General features: G+C 37.3%; 1 protein-coding gene across 7 annotated transcripts in view; it reads left to right on the top strand.

Moving 5' to 3' along the window:
* The window catches only part of SLAIN1 (SLAIN motif family member 1), a 222,630-nt gene that overhangs the window by 157,028 nt on the left and 50,291 nt on the right, over window positions 1–15,311 (top strand). For 6 of the 7 annotated variants that reach the window (XR_010115921.1, XR_010115920.1, XR_010115919.1 and 3 more), the window contains one exon: window positions 82–155. The exons of the other annotated variant lie outside the window; for it this stretch is intronic. The gene's annotated coding sequence lies outside the window, so the exon portion shown is untranslated. The remainder of the gene's footprint in view (window positions 1–81; window positions 156–15,311) is intronic. 7 annotated transcript variants of the gene reach the window in all.

Genomic DNA, 15,311 nt, shown 5'->3' with positions numbered 1-15,311 from the left:
TTTTGTGTATGGTGTGAGGTAAGGATCTAAATGCTTTTTCTCTTTTCTTTCTTTCTTTTTTTTTTTTTAACATATGGACAGTCTGTTGTCTCAGCAACGTTTCTGGAAAATACTATCCTTCCTCCCATTGAGCTGCTTTGACATCTTTGTTGAAAGTAAGTTGACCATAAATATAAATGTTTATTTCTGGACTTTCTTTTTTTTTTTTTTTTTGAGAAGGAGTCTTGCTTTGTCACCCAGGCTGGAGTGCAGTGGTGTGATCTTGGCTCACTGCAAGCTCTGCCTCCCAGGTTCATGCCATTCTCCACCTCAGCCTCCTGAGTAGCTGAGACTATAGGCACCCGCCATCATGCCTGGCTAATTTTTTTGTATTTTTAGTAGAGACGGGGTTTCACCATGTTAGCCAGGATGGTCTTGATCTCCTGACCTCATGATCTGCCCGCCTTGGCCTCCCAAAGTGCTGGGATTACAGGCATAAGCCACCGTGCCCAGCCTATTTCTGGACTTTGTATTTTATTCCCTTGATTTATATGTCTTTCTTTATACCAATACAATCCTGCCTTATTACTGTAGCATTCTAGCAACTTTTGAAATTAGGTAATTCTAATTTTCTCCAATTTTCAAAGTTGTTTTGGCTATTTTGTTCCTTTGCATTGTCATATGTATTTTTGATCAGTTTAACAACTTATAAGAAATTCTGCTGGAATTTTGATCAGGATTACCTTGAACTTATATATTAATTTGGGAAAAAATGTCATTTAAACAATATTGAGTTATTCCATCATTGAACATGAAATATCTTTTTGATTAGATATTTTAAAATTCATTTCAGTAATGTTTTATTGTTTAGTATACAACTCTAATACCTTTTAGATTTATTCCTAGTTTATTCTTTTTGATTCTCCTGCTAATGAAGTTATTTTCTTAATTTTATTTCTGGATTGCTTGTTGCTAATATTTAAAAAATACAAGTGATTTTGTATGTTGACATTTTAGCTTGTAATTTTCCTAAACTTGTTTATAAATATAAACCAGTAGTTTAAAAAAATATATAAATGTATTAGAATTTTGTATGTAAAGGATGATGTCATCCTCAAATAAAGACAGATTATTTTTCTAGTATATACACCTTTAAGGTTTTTTCTTTTTTTTTTTTTAAGTATCAAATAGGGAGATTTTATTTCTACTATTTACACCAATTTACATTTGTTGCATTCTATATTAGTCACATAATTATTTTAAACATATATAAATCATTAAAATTGAATTTTATTTATTTATTATTTTTTTTTTTTATTATATTTTAGGTTTTAGGGTACATGTGCACAATGTGCAGGTTTGTTACATATGTATCCATGTGCCATGTTGATTTCCTGCACCCATTAACTCATCATTTAGCATTAGGTGTATCTCCTAATGCTGTCCCACCCCCTTCCCCCAACCCCACAACAGTCCCCAGAGTGTGATGTTCCCCTTCCTGTGTCCATGAGTTCTCATTGTTCAATTCCCACCTATGAGTGAGAACATGTGGTGTTTGGTTTTTTGTCCTTGCGATAGTTTACTGAGAATGATGTTTTCCAGTTTCATCCATGTCCCTACAAAGGACATGAACTCATCCTTTTTTATGGCTGCATAGTATTCCATGGTGTATATGTGCCACATTTTCTTAATCCAGTCTATTGTTGTTGGACATTTGGGTAGGTTCCAACGCTTTGCTATTGTGAATAGTGCCGCAATAAACATACGTGTGCATGTGTCTTTATAGCAGCATGATTTATAGTCCTTTGGATATATACCCAGTAATGGGATGGCTGGGTCAAATGGTATTTCTAGTTCTAGATCCCTGAGGAATCGCCACACTGACTTCCACAATGGTTGAACTAGTTTACAGTCCCACCAACAGTGTAAAAGTGTTTCTATTTCTCCACATCCTCTCCAGCACCTGTTGTTTCCTGATTTTTTAATGATGGCCATTCTAGCTGGTGTGAGATGGTATCTCACTGTGGTTTTGATTTGCATTTCTCTGATGGCCAGTGATGATGAGCATTTCTTCATGTGTTTTTTGGCTGCATAAATGTCTTCTTTAGAGAAGTGTCTGTTCATGTCCTTTGCCCACTTTTTGATGGGGTTTTTTTTTTTCTTGTAAATATGTTTGAGTTCATTGTAGATTCTGGATATTAGCCCTTTGTCAGATGAGTAGGTTGCAAAAATTTTCTCCCATTCTGTAGGTTGCCTGTTCACTCTGATGGTAGTTTCTTTTGCTGTGCAGAAGCTCTTTAGTTTAATTAGATCCCATTTGTCAATTTTGGCTTTTGTTGCCATTGCTTTTGGTGTTTTAGACATGAAGTCCTTGCCCATGCCTATGTCCTGAATGGTATTGCCTAGGTTTTCTTGTAGGATTTTAATGGTTTTAGGTGTAACATTTAAGTCTTTAATCCATCTTGAATTAATTTTTGTATAAGGTGTAAGGAAGGGATCCAACTCCCATTCACAATTGCTTCAAAGAGAATAAAATACCTAGGAGTCCAACTTACAAGGGATGTAAAGGACCTCTTCAAGGAGAACTACAAACCACTGCTCAATGAAATAAAAGAGGATACAAACAAATGGAAGAACATTCCATGCTCATGGGTAGGAAGAATCAATATTGTGAAAATGGCCATACTGCCCAAGGTAATTTATAGATTCAATGCCATCCCCATCAAGCTACCAGTGACTTTCTTCACAGAATTGGAAAAAACTACTTTAAAGTTCATATGGAACCAAAAAAGAGCCCGCATCGCCAAGTCAATCCTAAGCCAAAAGAACAAAGCTGGAGGCATCACCCTACCTGACTTCAAACTATACTACAAGGCTACAGTAACCAAAACAGCATGGTACTGGTACCACAACAGAGACATAGATCAATGGAACAGAACAGAGCCCTCAGAAATGATGCCGCATATCTACAACTATCTGATCTTTGACAAACCTGACAAAAACAAGAAATGGAGAAAGGATTCCCTATTGAATAAATGGTGCTGGGAAAACTGGCTAGCCATATGTAGAAAGCTGAAACTGGATCCCTTCCTTACACCTTTAAGGTTTTTTCTTGCCTTATTGCTGTAGTTAGAACCACAAGTACAACGTTGAATAGAAATGGTGAGTGAACATTTTAGCTTTATTTCCAATCTTAGGGGAAAAGCTTTTATCTTCTACCAGTAAGTCTGATGATAACTGTAAGTATTTGGCAGATGCCGTTTATCAAATTCCTTTCTATTTTCTTCCAGCTTGTTGAGAGATTTTATCGTGAATAGATACTGAAATTTGTTACATGCTGCTTATATCTATTGAGAAGATAATCATGTGGCTTTGTCCTTTATCCTATTAAAATTGTGTATATTAATTGACTTTCAGATTTTAAGGCTTGCATACCTGGGATAAATCTACTTGGTCATGTTGTAGAGTTTTGTTTTTTTTTTTTAAATATATGTTGCCACTTATTTTTATGCTTTGGAATCATAATTGTGCAAAATCCCTTCTAAGTAAGTAGAATATTTAATAATTGGTTCCTGTGAATGATTACTTATCTCTGGCATATTCTAAATCATTTTAGTTGGAAGATTTTTGAGTACCAGGAATGGCTGCTCACTGCTGTAACTCCCTGTGCCCACCTCAAACCCAAATGTCTTTGCTCTGTGGTTATCTGTTCTTACCTGTTTTTCAGCGAAGATTCTTCTGCATATGGTAGAAGCAGAAGGGAATTTTAAGCATTCTTCTCCAAAACAAAACAAAACAAAACAAAACACCAAAAACCTTTCTATTAGCAGTTTTAACCGCAATGTTTTGTGTAATACATTAAAAATGTCGTGACTGCTTAACTAATTTCCACTTATATGACTTTGTAGTTTAGCTGCACTCTCCATTACCTTTGCAAACATGCTGGCTAGTACTCAAGGCATCTTCAGCACTTGTAGTCAATAGGCTATCTCTGGTATACTCACACATTTCTGTTCTCACCAGTTGAATTACAAGCTAGCAAGAGTAAGTTGTGCAAGTTGTTTAAACTGTTTATTCCAGATGTACTTGTTATTATAATTCGATAATAATGTAGTTTGAATATTTGTCCCTACCCAAATCTCATGCTGAATTGTAATCCCCAATGTTGGAGGTGGGGCCTGGTGGTAGGTGTTTAGATCATGGAGGCAGATTCCTCATGGCTTGGTGCTGTCTCCATGACGGTGATTTCTCATGAGATCTGGTCATTTAAAAGACTGTGGCACCTCCCCACCCCACTCTCTGTAACTTACTTCTGTTTTCACCATGTGACTTGCCTGCTCCTCCTTTGCCTTCTGCCATGATTGTAAGCTTCCTGAGGCTCCCTGGAGGCCAAGTAGATGTCAGCACCATGCTTCCTGTAAAGCCTGCAGAACTGAGCCAACTAAACCTCTTTTCTTTTCTTTTTTTTTTTTGAGACGGAGTCTTGCTCTGTCTCCCAGGCTGGAGTGCAGTGGCGTGATCTCGGCTCACTGCAAGCTCCACCCCTCAGGTTCAGGCCATTCTCCTGCCTCAGCCTCCCGAGTAGCTGGGACCACAGGCACCTGCCACTGCGCCCGGCTAATTTTTTTTTTTTTTTTTTGAGACGGAGTCTCGCTCTGTCGCCCAGGCTGGAGTGCAGTGGCGTGATCTCGGCTTACTGCAAGCTCCACCTCCCAGGTTGACGCCATTCTCCTGCCTCAGCCTCCCGAGTAGCTGGGACTACAGGCGCCCACCACCAAGCCCGGCTAATTTTTTTGTGTGTTTAGTAGAGACGGGCTTTCACCGTGTTAGCCAGGATGGTCTCGATCTCGTGACCTTGTGATCCGCCCGCCTGGGCCTCCCAAAGTGCTGGGATTACAGGCATGAGCCACTGTGCCCGGCCAGTCTTTTCTTTATAAATTACTCAGTCTCAGGTATTTCTTTGTAGCAGTGCAAGAATGGCCCAGTACAGGTAACAACTAAATATTCAAGCTGATTAAATGTGTAAAGAAAGAGATTTTCTGTGGTAATCTAGGTGGGTGATAATAGGTTCAACTAGCAAACCCAAATTCAAAAATTCAAAAGACTGTGGTTCTATGTTAGAAGACTGGAAAATGATTATTCAACAATATTAAGTTAAAATACAATGTGTTTGTGTGTATGTACATGTGTATTTCCTACACTAAATCACTTTTTCAATTAATGACCATATATAAATCCTGATTGTGTCATTGTGTCAGATAAGAGGTCTTGTACTAAACCTCCCCAAATCCCCGTGGTTTGGAGGTTGGGGATATTTAATCATTTCATGTCTTGTATCATATTAAATACATAATATGCCTTCATATTAGAATGAGGAGAAATAATAAGACATGAGATTCAGAGAGAGTAAACTGTGCTATTTTACTCTGCTTCCATATTTGAATGTGAGGAAAAATATGTTAGGACACATAATCAACTTTTGGCTTAGATGGAACTTTGTCCCTCTCAAGAGGAAAGAGTTTTTGAGTCCCATGATGAGCTATTCAACTTTCTTTGTGCAGTCAATGGTTTCTGGCAAATGAAATAAAGAATAAAATAAGAAAATGAAGACATCTGAGAGTGTAAACAAATAATAAGAGATAAGGTTAGTTTTTAAGGGCCGGGCGCGGTGGCTCACGCCTGTAATCCCAGCACTTTGGGAGGCCGAGGCGGGCGGATCACGAGGTCAGGAGATCGAGACCGTCCTGGCTAACACAGTGAAACCCCGTCTCTACTAAAAATACAAAAATTAGCTGGGCGTGGTGGTGGGCGCCTGTAGTCCCAGCTACTCGGAGAGGCTGAGGCAGGAGAATGGCGTGAACCCGGGAGGCGGAGCTTGCAGTGAGCCGAGATCGCGCCACTGCACTCCAGCCTGGGTGACAGCGAGACTCCGTCTCAAAAAAAAAAAAAAAGGTTAGTTTTTAATTAGAAACAAGACTTCATAAAAGTAAATGGGAAACCAAATGAAGGAGTCAAGCTACCTCATGGTAATAAATGTACTCAAATAAAGGAAAAATTGGTCTAAGAATTCATTCTGTAGCATTGTCCTATTATGTGGAAAAATATTCATCTGTAGCCAAATTCCCAATTTCTGTAGCTTTGAGGTTTTTTTTTTTTTTTTTTTTTTTTTCTGGCAGTAATTTGACCAAAGGCTTCTTGGTAGCTGTACACACTTGAGAAAAAGACCATTCTCTTAGATGATTTCTTTCCATTTAATTAGAAATCAAGTCATTAGTCTTCTTGTGATCTAATTAGACTACAGTCTTAACATGGTAAAGATTGGAAATAATTGTTATTTAAAAGAAGAAGAAGGAAAGAAAAAGAAAGGCAAATCTCTGAGCACAAAGAACTACGCCCTTTCCCTCAGTTAAAACTTCATTAACAGTGTGTGAAGAAGCAAAAACAAAGCCCTCAGTGTTCCCTTTAGAGGGTCCTTAAGAGCCTAGTCTGTCTGTAAGAAGCTTTTCTTTTGCTAATGTGGGCTGAATCACTGACAAAGACCAGTGTCAATGGTCTGCTTCAAGAATCTAATCCCTGGAAGGGAAGCATTTCCTTGCGTAGCTTTGCAATGCATTGGTCAAACATTTTAAACCGTTTAACAGAAAGAAGCATTGTGATGACAAGACTCAACATTGTCAGTTCTTTGGACGCATCTGCCAGCAGAGCCATGGGATGAGCCTTTCGGGCTCCAGTGCTCAGGCACAAATGCAAATGTATGTGTGGTACACATCTTGTGACTCAGTTTTGATAATTAGTTTTGGCCAGATTTATTAGCATATTTTGCATCTGTTTCTTTGTAGAATATATTATTAATGTCTTATTTTAAGTAATATATTTTCTGGTTAATCTTGAACTTCTTTTGCAAGGCTAATAAAGTCACGATGACAAATATGTCTTGTTATAATCTCAAAATGATATTGGAACATTGTAAAAGAACGCCAGATAGAATCTCCCTTTCTCTTGCCAGTTGAAGGTTCATTTTCAATCACTTTTTTTCAAGCTCAATACAGTAAATATCCTGCTACTTCCTCTTCATTGTAGGACTGGAAAGCGGGTGATCTCTTTCCTCCCTATCATAAGAATTAAGGCAGACACTCCTATAACAAAGACAGGTTAACAAGAGAAGAGCATAAGAAATTTGATTTTTGAAATTTGATATTTGATTGTAGTTTTAGGCGACATGGAACCTTTGAAGACTCAAAGATACAGGGGAAATTATTCATTTTTATGCCTAGGTTCAATGAAGAATGGACAGTTGTGTAGAGACATGATTGGGCAAGTGGTATGATTGAATGCTTATAGACTGAAGGGGGAAATTGGGCAAGGTCTCTGTTCAGACTCTCCTTGGACTTTCTGTGCACATTCCATCTATGGAGTAGGACTCCTCTGGAAGGAGGGTCTCAACTTCTTTATGGCCAGCTATCACATACAAAGGTGGTGGGTAGGGGAGGAGGGGAAGATTGAGTAATATTTTTAGGTCTTATGGCTTACTTTGGTCAGAATGGTTTCTGGATTCTGTGACCACCTTGGGGAAAAGGGATTCTAGTTTCTATGGCTTGCCTTGAGGGAGAATAAGGGGTGAGGGACAAGAGGGCAGGAGGTCAGAGAGAGACTTTTGTTTCTGAGGCCTTTGTTTTGGGGTATCATTTTCTGAGCCCCAACACCATCTAGAATACTGAATCTAAAACTAATATATTCAGGGGATCAATGTACCTATTGTTCTGACTTAATGCATTTGCTTTATGACCGCCAAGCATTGCTCCAAAAAACCACACTAACCAGATTATTCATTATAGTTGCTGGGCTCAAAAATTGGAATCGCCATATCAGATAGCACTCACTCCCCAAAATCAAAGACGATAAGTAGTTTTATCTCTCTTTTAAATAAATTGAAAAGGAAGGGTGATGGGGAGAAAGGCTTTAGATTTACCTCAGGCAAGGGATTCAGTGCACTTAGATATCTATTACCTTGTTTATTCTTACACCATCTGCAAGAATTTGGAGGAGAGAGGTAGCATTTATTACCTCTTGCCTTTGGTTACAAAATGCATTTGCAGTGGAAGGAAAAGGTGGGGGATAGTGGAGAATGGAAAACTCCAGAACCATGGAGTTCCTGGAAATGTTCAAATAATCTGCATCTCTTTCTTTGTCTCCTTTCATTTCTCTCCTTCTTTTTTATTCTCCTACCTCTATTTGATGGTATCTTGCGATTTGGAGGATTTTCCTGAAAAAAATTGAAGAGTAAAGCTAATAGACCTGCAGACTTCTTTTTAAAATATGATATTCACAAAACAACGAATATTCTTATTTTCCCTATTTCATTTATTCTATTCCTGTCTGGCTTTCCCACTTCCTTTCTTTCTTTATTTTTCTTTGAGTGGGGTCTCCTTCTGTTGCCAGGGCTGGAGTGCAGTGCATGATCACAGCTCAGTGCAGACTGGGCTTCCTGGGCTCAAGCAATCCTCTTGCCCAAGCCTCCATAATAGCTGGGACTGCACCACAGTGCCCAGCTAATTTTTTTTTTTTTTTTAGTTTTTGTAGAGACAGGGTCTCACTATATTGCCCAGACTGCTCTTGAATTGTTGGGCTCAAGTGATCTTCTGCCTTGGATTCCCAAAGCGCTGGGATTACAGGTGTGAGCCACCATGCCTGACCCTCACTTCTTTTCTTTTCAGTGGGACTCTCCCTGCCTCCCAGGTTGCCTGTGAGTAGTGAGTATGGCTTAGTTCTTAGGAACACTGAAGACTCAGCCTGCTACTGGTCATAGGGACTAGACAGATCCTTGCCCTCCTTCCTCTCAGTCTAATCAATTGTCAACCTCACCTTCTGACCTAACAGCTAATCATTCTTGGAATTGAGAGCAGCAGGAAAAAGTGTTAAGTGATATGTTGCTAATAAAAATTGAATACACATGTTTGGAAATTATTTAAATTAAAGAATTATGAATGTGATGTCAGTCACTAGCTTTCCTTCTTTTTCTGAATGGGGAGAAAGAACTAGAGCTTCAAAATAATTCCATTGATTTTACCTATGTTTGGATCCTTTAAAGAGCAATATTGCTTTGTGAATATCATATTTAAAAAAGAAATCTGCAGGTCTATTAGCTTTATTCTTCAATATTTTCAGGAACATCCTCAAAATCACAGGAGAGTGTCAAAAAGGGTTTCCAGAATAGGTTTACTTCACATAGTAATTGGTCAATACACAAGAATTGATGAAAGAATGAAATACAAGAAGTCATCATTCATGTATTTTGGGGCATGAAACAAACATGAAGAACTGCTGCTGTATCCTGTATGTTTTATGATCATACTTGACTCGTATTCATATTAATATCAATTTAATATTTTCAAAGCTAGATTAAAGTTCCAAAATAGATTTTTAAAAGTGGGATTGATAGTTCAGGGCAGGTGTCCTTTGAGGAGGATAATGTCTTCGGTCCCCATCACCCCCCAGTGTTTTTGTGGATGTTCAGGGGTGGTGGTGGGGCGGGGAATGGTTCCTATGCACAGCCACAGGATCTGTGCCTACCTCTGCATTGTGAATCATTTTTTTAAAATTTATCTTTTATTTTAAGTTCAGGAATACACGTGCAGGTTTTTTATATAGGTAAACTTGTGTCATGGGGGTTTGCTGTACAGATTATTTCACTACCCAGGTATTAAGCCTAGTACCCATTATTATTTTTGCTGATCCTCTCTCTCCTCTCTCACCTGTGAATCCTTTTTGCTGTTTTTTTTTTTTTTTTTTTTTTTTTTTGTCGGTATCTTCTTAGGCTTGGTAGTAGCTTGGGAGGCTGGGAGATGTCTCCTTCACCTTTTACTTCCAAAGTCTCCAGCTCTGACTGAACAGGCTTGAGTGATTCATAAACATCGTAATTTGGAGTCACCTTGTCATATCATTGCAAATGCATTTCATTGTACTCACACCAAATTAATTATTTTCGTTGTAAAAAATTTTAAAGAGCTTAAAATTACTTGGCTATACATAACACATTTACTTGATAATTGGCCAATATTTCTTGACCAATCATTGTGCATTGTCAGGAAGTGGTATGACCAGGGAAAGCCCCAAAATCTAATCTGCAAGTTTTTGCAAATGTGATAAAAACTTTAGGCATATCAATTTACTTGAATGATTGACTAAATTGAATAGGTTGTGTAGGCATTTACTTATTACTTCAACTATTGTTTTTCTTTTTGTATTTTGGAGTTTATAATTTTTTTTCAGGTCTCAAACTCTTTTGTAGGCCCTTGAAATGTTCATTGCCACTAGGCATTGAACCCAAGATGCTTAATGAATAGAACAGGCCTGCAGCGTAGGGCTCAGCAAATAGCTAACATCCAAGTAGCCAAATAGCTGCCCACCAAGGCACAGCATTCATGGGGGGTTACTGCTTTGTAAAGCATTTGGTGTAGGCTTCTCACTGCAATGCCTCTGAGGCTGAAAGTTTTCAAAGGGAGCGATTAAGAATGAGAATGAAAACAGATTTCACTGTCAGAGAAGAACAGCATTTTCAGAGCATGGATAGAATGAATAGGAAGGAGATCCAGGGGTTTTTGGTTCCCATCAGAAAGTAAGTCACCTAAACCACATTTGGATGATTAAATGAAAATAGTTAGGCTATACAGCGAAAGGCCTGTCCCTGCATCATTGTTTATTTTAGCACCATCTGCTAGGTTCAAGATTAGGATAAGTGGATGAAAAGTTTACACTGATGCTTTGGTGTGCTTAGGCTGTATTTTTAAAAAGCTTGGTGACACATATTAATTAACTAGTCGTAAGAAGCAAATTGTACAATTTAAAATACCTTTACTTTTTATTTTTATGATGTCGCTTTTCTGTTCTTCTTGTTCAGACTATAGATCTGCAATTTCTATTTCTTTGGCTTGCCTATAATTCCCATACATCTTTCGTTGAAGTAACTCCTGAGTAATGTTGATTATTTGAGCTCCTCCAAAGTAATTTTCTCTTTCATTCTTGTCTTGCTATTATCCTTGTCCTGTCTTCCTTATACTTTCTTTTCTAAGATTCAAATGCTTGAAGCTGAATTTTAGAAAAGAAACAAGTATTTGGAATTGCTTCTAGAGTGTTTTAAACTTATATTAAAACAAAGGTTTCAATGTAGTTTTAGTAGAGTTTGCTTATGTTACTATCATCTTTCAGTAGAATTTTTAATATATTAAAATAATGTAAAATCTTTTTAATTTGGAGGATTCTACTAATTCTGATTGCATGAAAATTTTATCCAGGTTGTATTGGAGTTTACATTTGCATAATACCTAAAAAAATGAATAAATAAGTAATGCAATGAAAAATGCTAATAGACTCTTTTAAAGATATTAAACTATTTTAGGATTAAACTATTTTAGATTAAACTCTATATATTCAATGTAATTTATTTGTATGTTATTAAATGACCTATTAGTAAAATTATTCCTGGCAGAGTTCTATAAACTGCAAATTTGTTAACATTTAATTCAATTACTGTGTTTAAATGAACAAAACAGAAGTGCATTTTTGAAACATAATTTATAATTCAGATTGATTTTCTATACACAATGTTCTGAATTAGTCATATATAAATCAATTTCAAGATGGAGTTTTAAATGACGAAGCGCATCTTTTATTCTGGTCACTATTCAGAAATTATTCTGAAAAAAATCATTTACTGATCTGTTTCCTTAAAAACATCAGCCTCTACTTATCCTTCAGTCATCCTCATCAACTCCCTCCCCTTCTCACTACTCCAAAAGCAAATGAAAGTCTCAAAAAGCATGCTTTAATTCATTGAATGTGTACGAAGAATGTGTTCAAAGCATTTACATTGCTTTTGCTCAGATTTTTCCTCTCCTTCTTTGCATGTTCCTCACTCTCATGTCTTTGCTAGTTTTGTCTTCTTCCCTTTCTCCAGTCTCCCCATGGGTGTAGCATCCCTGGATCCCCTTTAGTTAAGGGGTAAGCATTAAATCAAACTGGGTCAGTGCTACTCTCTATCTTTAGCATTTATGTTAAAGTGAACTAAATATGGCCTGAGAAAGCCTCTGTACTTCCATATTTGAGTCCTTTTGGACGAACCGTAACCTAAGTTAATAGGTAGACAAGACTGAAAACCTAACTTAGGGGTATGCTTCTGCAACAATAGCTGAGTCTCAGCCAATCCCAGCAGCCATACTTCAACCACGCGTATGCTGCTGACTGTTCAAACTGTGCTCAAAGAAGGCAAAGGCCAACCTGTAACCAATCCAGCTGTTTCTGTACCTCACTTCCGTTTTTCTGCACGTCACTTGTTTTCTTTGTCTACAAATTTGCTCTGACCCTGAGGCATCCCTGGAGTCTCTCTGAATCTGCTGTGATTCTGGAGGCTGCCCTATTTGTGAATCATTTTTTCCTTGCCCAATTAAACTCTGTTAAATTTAATTTGTCTAAAATTCTCTTTTAACATTTGTAATCAGACACAGTGATGGATAAATAGAAAATCACTGGAACTCATTTATCCCACCTGGAAGATGGCATCTGTTAGTTTCTGCCCTCATTCCTGTTTTTTTTCAAACCTTGGATTCTAAGCTTTACTCACTAATCTGTGAGTAATTCTCAGAAAGAACTAAGCTTTTTGATACACAGAAGGTCTTTGAGGAGTAAAAGTTTGGTTTTGTGTGTCAGGATTCTAAGCTTTCCTCACTGATCTATGAACTACCTATATGCTTCCAATAAGTTGCCTTTTTGCTTAAGCTAGTTGGAGTCAGTTACTATTTCTTCCAATCAATGACTCCAACTGGTCAGCTTCTCATCTACTTCCTTCCTGTTTTACTTCTCTTCCTTTTTCCTTCTGTATCAGCCTTTCCTCCCCCTTTCTTACTATTCTTATGTTTTTCTTCCTCTGTTTTGGAGGCTTTTAATAATGAAAGAAAAATTAAAAAGTTAACAAAAATAGAAAAATAAAAATATTTTAAGGGTGTTTAATCACAACTGCTTCTCTTTTCAAATTAAAATTGAGGGTTTCTTGACTATATAGTGTGTACAGTTCCAAGTCTTATCTGAGTACAAATAAATACTATTATTAATAGCAAAAATAATAAGCAAAGCAACTTAATCCCCCCAAGAAATTATGCAGTGCCTCCTACAATTTTACAGTTTTGGCCTATTAAAACATATTTATGGCTTGTCTAAACTAATTAGATGATTTGATCCATGTGGCATTCATTTTCAAAGGATTTGCTGCCAGATTTATGTCTTACTACAGCAATTAACGAAGTTATTTTTGGAAGTAAGCATTTAATATCTTCTTGTAGCAGGCTGAAAGAATTTAAGTTTTGATGTCCAGACTTAGCCTATAATTAAAGGTAAACTTAAATGTTTAACATAGTAGAAGAGGAGCCACAACTACAAAGTTTACTTGAAAATGAAGTGAGTCATTTCACTGAGTCATTTATCTTTTATGCTTGCATGCATAATCAACAGAAGTTTGTGTTTTGTACTCAATTCCTTTCTCAAGACAGCCAACAGCTGTTGCTTCCCTCAAGCTGTAAACTTCATCTTCCTGTTTTACCTCAGCTGTTTTGCCCAAACTGCCTTAGACATAATGGCAGTTGAAAATCAGAAGTTTTTGTAAGTCAGCAGTTTTTGTCAGTAATAACTGCTAGATGATATTAGGAATCAAAGCTGGGTCTGCTAACATCAGTGCAGTTAGTTCAGGTAGTGTTTCCAAACATGAAACATTTAGAAAGAGGAAAATGAGCCTAGCCTAGAAATCATGTTTTTCAGGGAGGAATCCAAGGATTTTCTGTTCTGTGGGCAATGTAGCAGATTAAGATAGCTGGCATGGATCTGAATCGATAAAATTTCCCTTTTATGTTAGCAGACCTAATTTGTGTCATCTTAAGAGTTAACAATTGCATAGACTTTATTTCAGTTTTTAAAAATTGTTAGCATAGTATTTATTCTCCTTGTAGTCGTTTCAATGTTTTATATACTTATTGGTCTGGTTGTGGGCTAAATATTTTTGGCTTAGAGTTAAAAAGTCGTAAAATGTAATTTTTTGCAAATTTAGAAGTGTGATATATACTTTAAATCGAATCTTGCACTTAGGACAGGTCTTATACTTCCTTGTGCATAAACCTCTTCCTTTTCTGACAGAAGTATTCATTGCTTTGGGGGTATTACAAATTTTGTAGCAGGGATGACAAGAAGAAGTGATAGGCTCATAACTTCAGTTTTAAAACAGTGATTTGAACTGAAAACAAAGAAAACAATCTTGAATGCCAAGACACTTCATTTGTAAGAAGTAGGCTTTTTGATAGACATGAGGTCTCTGAGCAGTAAAAGTTTGTTTTCCAGTGTCAAGAGAAAATCCCTGGAGGAATCAGGAAATAAAATTGATAGATTCAGGAATATTTTTGGAAGAGAGAAGATGAGGAGCCAGATAATTCTTCCTAGGATTGCTTGTAGGAAGATAAGAACTCGGAAGGAATCCCACATTCAGCCCTTGCCCTTTTCCTTTCCCCTTGGCCAGATGATAAACGTCAGCTGATGCTAGTAGGCTAACTGACACTGACAACCTGAATGCAGAGGAAATGTGGAAATCATGGTGGTTTATAAAAAATTATGTAAGTTTTTTTCACGTCTCGAATTTTTGATGGTGAAATAGTATATGCTAATGTGTTAATGTATATGTAGAGATGACTGTTTACTAGTTTTTTTCATTAATAGGATGTCAGGAAATATTGTGGAAGGCTTTGTTTTGAAAGGTACCCAAAATTGCTGGATATCCTGTCTAGTGCAACAGATTATCTGTTTCCTTGTCTTTAAGTGCATTTACAACTGTAAGTTATAAAAAAATGATATTAATGTAAGTAACTTTTGTCTGTAGAAATGCACATAGCTTTGATCAATTTTTTTTTTTTTTTTTTGAGACGCAATCTTTCTCATCACCCAGGCTGGAGTGCAGTGGCGCGATCTCGGGGCTCACTGCAACCGCCATCTGCCGGATTCAGGCAATTCTCCTGCCTCAGCCTCTTGAGTAGCTGGGATTACAGGTGCCCACCACAGCACCCAGCTAATATTTTTACTTTTTTAGTAAAGATGGGTTTTGTCATGTTGACCAGGCTGGTCTCAAACCCCTGACCTCAGGTGATCTGCCTGCCTCAGCCTCCCAAAGTGCTGGGATTACAGGCGTGAGCCACCGTGTCTGGCTGCTTTGATCAGTTTTTATTGTTCTGTCAATATGAACCAATTTTGAATCTATTCATACATTCATTTCAGTTTTTTTGATTGCCTATATGTGTGAGCTTTTT

This window comes from Symphalangus syndactylus, chromosome 15 (genome assembly GCF_028878055.3).
Source record: "Symphalangus syndactylus isolate Jambi chromosome 15, NHGRI_mSymSyn1-v2.1_pri, whole genome shotgun sequence".
Lineage (NCBI taxonomy): Eukaryota > Metazoa > Chordata > Mammalia > Primates > Hylobatidae > Symphalangus > Symphalangus syndactylus.
Note: the sequence above shows the minus strand (reverse complement) of the source record. Positions and strands in the feature narration are given on the sequence as shown.